At 46.1% G+C, this 6,082-nt stretch overlaps 1 pseudogene; it reads left to right on the forward strand.

Moving 5' to 3' along the window:
* The window catches only part of LOC102420629, a 91,580-nt pseudogene extending 85,894 nt beyond the window's left edge, over nt 1-5,686 (forward strand).
* Nucleotides 5,687-6,082: the final 396 nt, after the last annotated feature.

A 6,082-nucleotide genomic window follows, 5' to 3' on the forward strand; every position in this document is an offset into this window, starting at 1 on the left:
TGCCCTTGACCGGAATCGAACCCAGGACCCTTCAGTCCGCAGGTTGACGTTCTATCCACTGAGCCAAACCAGTCTGGCAACTCTCCTATTTTTTATTTTATTGTTAATCATTGGCAAAGAAGCAGTTGGGAGGAGAAGACGGTGGAGAGCTTTAAAATAATTATTATGTATATCTTCCCTAAATAGTATGACACCTAGTCACAAATGTTCAAAGGGCAGAAAATCATCCAACAGACCCCAATTCCCCCTACTCCCAACCATCAACACTTTTACAGTAAGATCAGAGACCCAAAAGTGTAATTTCTCTGCTAACTAGAAGCCAAGCAGCCACCCCGAACAAATGGCGGTTTTTTTGTGTGTGTTTTTTGTTTTAATCCTCACCCAAGGATATTTTTCCATTGATTCTCAGAGAGAGAGGGAAAGACAGAGAGAAATATCGACGTGAGAGAAACACATAGACTGGTTGCCTCCTGCACGTGCCCCCACGAGGGCCTGGGCCAGGGAGAAGCCTTCAACCAAGGTATCTGCCCTTGACCAGAATTGAACCTGGAACCCTTAGGCCCACAGACCGACACTCTATCCACTGAGCCAAACAGTGGCTAGGACAAATGGCAGTTTTCATCATTAAATTCTTTTCATCTGTGAGATTTGTACTCTATAAGAAAAAGCTAATGATGATTAAGTAAAATCAAAGACATCTTTTAAAAGCCTATATGTTTTCAAGGACTCGTACCTCGATTGCAGGCTCAATCCCCACCCCTAGTCAGGGAATGTGTGGGAGGTGACCAATCAATGCCAGTCAAAGTGTCTCTCTCACATCGATGTTTCTCTCTGTGTCCCTCCCCCTCCCTTCCACTCTCTCTAAAAGTCAATGGGAAAATACCCTCAGGTGAGGATTAACAAAAATAAAAAAATACATAAAAGCCTGTATGTTTTTGCTATGCTTCACAAGTAAAAGATCAGTCAAAAACATAAAGGTACCCTGGTTTGAACTCCCTTTGTTCTTGGATTAGAGTGTTTCTCTTGGAACATTCTCACATCAGGCTTCTGCTGCTCTTGGCAAAATCATGAACTGGCTGGTGTTGTCTTAGGGGCTTTCCCACGTCCCCTTCCCCAACTCTTATTCCCTGGCTCCCTTTTCATTACCTAGGAACCCCTCATGCTGCCTTCTGCATTTCAGACTCTTTATAATCCTCCCTTCTAACACTACAAAATGTTTTTCTTAAGATTTACTTGCTTGCTAGGTGGGTGACTAATCTGTTAATCTTTACTAAAATGTTGAATTAGTCTTCATTTTCTTTAAGATTGTTTAAAAAAAAACAGATTCCTAGAGATGCTATCAACACCAGAGCCCAAAATATTATAGGTATTTTGGTGAATATAACAGGTGAGTATATACTTGAGTATAATTGGACCTTTTAGAAAAATGAAGTCCATTGGGTAGCTCTACTTGGCCTAGGGACTTGATATAGAAAAGCTGCTCTCCCTGAAACTACCCTCAAAGATAGGACTGTAACCCCAAACATCTAATGAGTATCTAATCGACTTCCCACTGCACTTAAAATAAAACCTACTTTTGTTTAGAGTCCAAAAGATCTGGCCTCTCCCAACCTGGCTCTACCTCACATACTACAATTCTGCCAAACGGACCTTTCGCCTACACTTGAACAGGCCAAGCTGCAACCTCATTCCTACCTTAAAGCCTGTAGTGCTATGTTCTCGTTTTTGGCATACAAATTGCACGTCATCATTTGGTTCCCAGTTCAAATGTCACCTCTTCAGACAATCTAAAGTGAACTCATAGTTACTTTCTTGCAAAACATTTTATTTGATTCATGGTATTAATCGCTGTGTATTTTTTTTTCATGTATTTGTTTACATGCTCATCCTAGCCTCCCTCCTACTACACTCTTCATTGCCTATTATGTTCATCATTGCATTCTGCGTTTTGCACAGAAGCTGGTACATATTCAGTGCTCAATAAATAAGTACTAAATGAATGCATAAATAGATGACCCAGGCATAACTTAACTTTTAAACTTAAGTAATTGAGTAAAAAGTCCTTGTAGTAATATTGGAAAAGTGGGGAGTGTTAATATCATTATGACTAACATAACTAACATTTTTATAAGACTTTTGTTGACCATGGACTACAGCATTCTTCATGAAAACATTATAAATACTGGCTTGATAAATATTCCCTTTGCCTTTTTGCAAAGCTGTCCTTGGATGAGGTTATCACAAATAAATGCTGGTCACCTTTGAGAAATATGGCCAACTCACTGTATTCTTCTGTTGATGTTAATAAACTGCATTTCCTTTTTGCCAGTTTCTAGCTGTTCTAGACATGTAATCTCTATTGCTAAGACTTCAGAAGCCAATGAACAACTTGCCTGTCACATGTTCCAACGAATAATCTCTCTCCACATGCAGTGTAGCTAAGCAGAGAAGCAGATTTCAAAAAATGATAACCAACACAGCATGGAATGTATTGCTAAACCTATAGTTTATTATCCAGAAGAGTTCACCCCGTTATCCCACCAAAAAAAAAAGCCTAGAAATTTAGCATTTGGGTTTCTACCAGGCAGTCCCAGTTTAGTGGTTGTAGCTTAGAAGCAGATGTCTGAGAGCAGTTCAGCAAGCCTGCAGGCAGGTGCTTTTGTAGAGCTCTCCTCTTAAGAGGCAAAATTGAACCCTAACCGGTTTGGCTCAGTGGATAGAGCGTCAGCCTGCAGACTCAAGGGTCCCAGGTTCGAGTCCGGTCAAGGGCATGTACCTTGGTTGCGAGCACATCCCCAGTAGGGAGTGTGCAGGAGGCAGCTGATTGATGTTTCTAACTCTCTATCCCTCTCCCTTCCTCTCTGTAAAAAAAATCAATAAAATATATTTTTTTAAAAAAGAGGCAAAATTGAGGCAAGTCAACGGATTACAGCTTCCTGAGGTTGCTTTTGTTAGCTATAAAATATCACAATTAATCCTGCTTTGCTAAATTGAAACCCCAAGGATTAAAAAAAGTATCATTCCTTCTAAGAAAAGATTAAATAAACTGGTAACAAAAAAAGAAACTTAACATTGGTTAAGAGAGAGATAAACACAAGTCAATAAGAGCTCAATAACTATCTCTTTAAGAAAAACACATAGCATGAGTAAACATTATTTTTAAAGAACTGAATAAAATTTCTTGAGATTGAGACTGTCCTAGGAAAGCTTGATCATTAATTCTTCAAAAGGAACAATGAACACTTAAATAACAGAACTCTGCTAACTACCATTCTTCAATTATTTCACTATCAAATTTAAGAAAATACACACAATCTTAGCATACAAAACACAACAAGTTCTTGGTTTTTTTTTGGGGGGGGGGACAAGGGTATCTTTAAATCAAACCTATTCTAGAGAGAGTTCACTTCTCATTAATTTGGTCTCATTCACATATTTTTGTGTTTCTATCAATATTAATTTCAAGGGTGAGGTTGTCTCTAGCCAGCATGTACTGTAAAACTCTAACATTTTTTTCCACTCTTCACGGACCATTTACAATCTGCAAGGTTCGGGGTGGGTATGAAATGCATTCCTGCCAATGGCTAGCCACATCAGCAGTGCTGAAAACCAATCCTTCTGTTTCCTTCATGGTGCCATATGGTTCCATAAAAAGCGAGTGAACCAAAAGTGCAGCTAATGCACCTTGTCAATCTGGGTTCAGACTAATTCTTTCATATTACGGTAAGGAAACTGTTGATGACTGCATTCTCATTCTTTAGTCATCCACTGCTATAAACGTGTGCTAATTCATTAGGAGAGGGGGAAATCAGTCTGTCAAGGCCTCTCCTATTTTACAGGAGCTGTAATGTTTTTAAAGAAATGCACTGCAATAAAATTATTACACATATATTATTGTTTCAAGCAGAACATCCCCGGTGTTTTGTAGTAACACGTTCCAAAAGATTCAGGGTCGTGGCTTTAAACCCTTTCCAATAAGCGATTTGAGCACTCCGGTGGAATTAAAAAGCAAGCTGCAGCACCAAGATAAACTTGTGTCCCCCTAGTGACCTCTAGAGTGGAGCTAAGCTCCCACAAGCAAGACGTGGGGGAGAAGAGCGAGAAGCATGCCTAAGCCGAGCATGCTGCTGTGGATCAAGCCGATGTATTTAATAATACACCCTCCCATCTCCGAGTCCTAGTCCTGATTTTATCTAACCCCGCCGCGCAGTAAGTCTCGCCTCCTGGGCCATTAGCCCCATTGGGTCAAACTCTAACTTCAAACGCCTCGGTTTCCTCCTCCCCACAGGGTTCAGGTCCAGTTTCCCCAGCACAGGCTTCCCCGCCGGGCATGGCGCGGAGCTGCCTGCTCTCTCCGCAGTGCTGCGGGCACCTCCTGGGCACTGCCGGTTCCCAGCGGGAGCTCGGGAGCCGGGCGAGCGATAACCTCTGCCAGCGCCCCTGCTCCCACACGCACGGTGCTTTGCGATGCCACCCAGGAGGCTCCCTCCCAAGTTCAGCCTGGATCACGCCAAGATGCCTCAAGTCACCCCAGCAACAAGGTCTTCCTTGCCCTCCCAGCTGTCGCTTCTCCCCCTGAACTTTCCAACTTCGGAAGCCCTGGTTCCGAAGGAGCAACAGGGGGCTTGCTCAGCTGGAGTCACTGCCGCCTAGGCAGTCGGATACAGGGAAATAGCCTGCGATGACCGGCTGGCAGCAAGTCCCCTTGACCACGGAGGAAAAGGAGAGCCAGACAACTCCTATCTCCTCCTGAGAATGGAGGTTGGGAAAATGGATGCAGAACTAGTTACCCTAGAGGAGGGGGAGGTTGGGAGGAGGGAATAGAAGAGACCACAGAAAAACTCTCTCTCCCTCTCTCTCTCTCTCTCTCTCTCTCTCTCTCTCTCTCTCTCTCTCTCACACACACACACACACACACACACACACACACACACACACACACGGCCTCATTCCTTTTTGGATGAGACTCTAGCTTCTCTTCCCACTACCTAGACTACCCTGAGAGAGGAGGAGGGTGCAACAGATACCCAAGCTCATGGGGTAGAAAAGGGGTGGGGTGACAGAGAGTCTCCAGCTCTTCCCAGGTCACAAAAAGAGGACAAACTCCTGTCAGAGTGTCCCCAAGAGGCAAAGGGGGTGCAGCAGTGCTGGGGCCCCCCACCTCTCAGAGAAGGCAAACTCTTCCCCGGCAGGCAGCCTCCCACTTGGTAGAGTCTGGATGGAAACAGGCAGGCCAGAGGGGAGGACCTCAGGCGGGAGGTGGGATGGGACGCGAGGTGGGAATAGAGCGGAACTCACCCTTGGTGCTGGGGGGCTTTCTCCTCTGGGCCATCTTCTGCCCTCTCTCCTCCCCCAGACCCTACAGGCGCTTCCTGCGGCTGCAGCCCAGCTCCTGGAAACGGTGCCGAGCCTTCCAGGCGAGCTCTCGCCGCCAAGGCTCTCAGCTCAGCGAGCTCTTTGTTGCTGTGATGGCATCTACGAGGCAGCAGCGGTGGCGGCCTGGCTGCGCGCTCGGCTCCGCTGGGCTCGGGCGAGCGCCGGCGTCCCTGGGCTCTGGGCTGCGCTGCGCTTCCAGCCTCACTCTCACGCTGCTGTGGCCACCGTGGCTGCGGCTGTTGACGCTGCTGTGCTGCTCCTGCTGCTGGAGGGGGCAGCGCAGGGTCCCCAGAGCGCCCGCCAGAGCTGACCTCCCCCTTACCCACACTTCCCTCCCCCACTCCTCCACCCCCGGGGTCCCGTCTGAGCTCCAGCTCCAATCCAACCCGCGATAGCACCCGTCACTGCTGCTGGGGAAGGCGACAGCGAGGAACCAAAAGGGAAGAGGGACAAGGCCAACTGAAGGCTGGTGGAGAGAAGAGAAATTAAATCCTAGAGGCAACCCACCACCAGACCCTTTGGAAGGATGACCTAGTTCCGGCCCTAAACTTCTTTATAGTGAGGACGCAGGACAGTTCCCTTGGAGCTGTGGGAAAAGAGAACAGAAAGTTCACGCTCACATATGTTGGGGGAATTGGGAGAGGGGTAGCTTCTTGGCTTCCTGCAGAAACTGTTCCACTGGCTGTATTCTTTCTCACTCAGACTG

This window comes from Myotis lucifugus, unplaced genomic scaffold (assembly GCF_000147115.1).
Source record: "Myotis lucifugus unplaced genomic scaffold, Myoluc2.0 scaffold_25, whole genome shotgun sequence".
In the NCBI taxonomy this organism is placed as follows: domain Eukaryota; kingdom Metazoa; phylum Chordata; class Mammalia; order Chiroptera; family Vespertilionidae; genus Myotis; species Myotis lucifugus.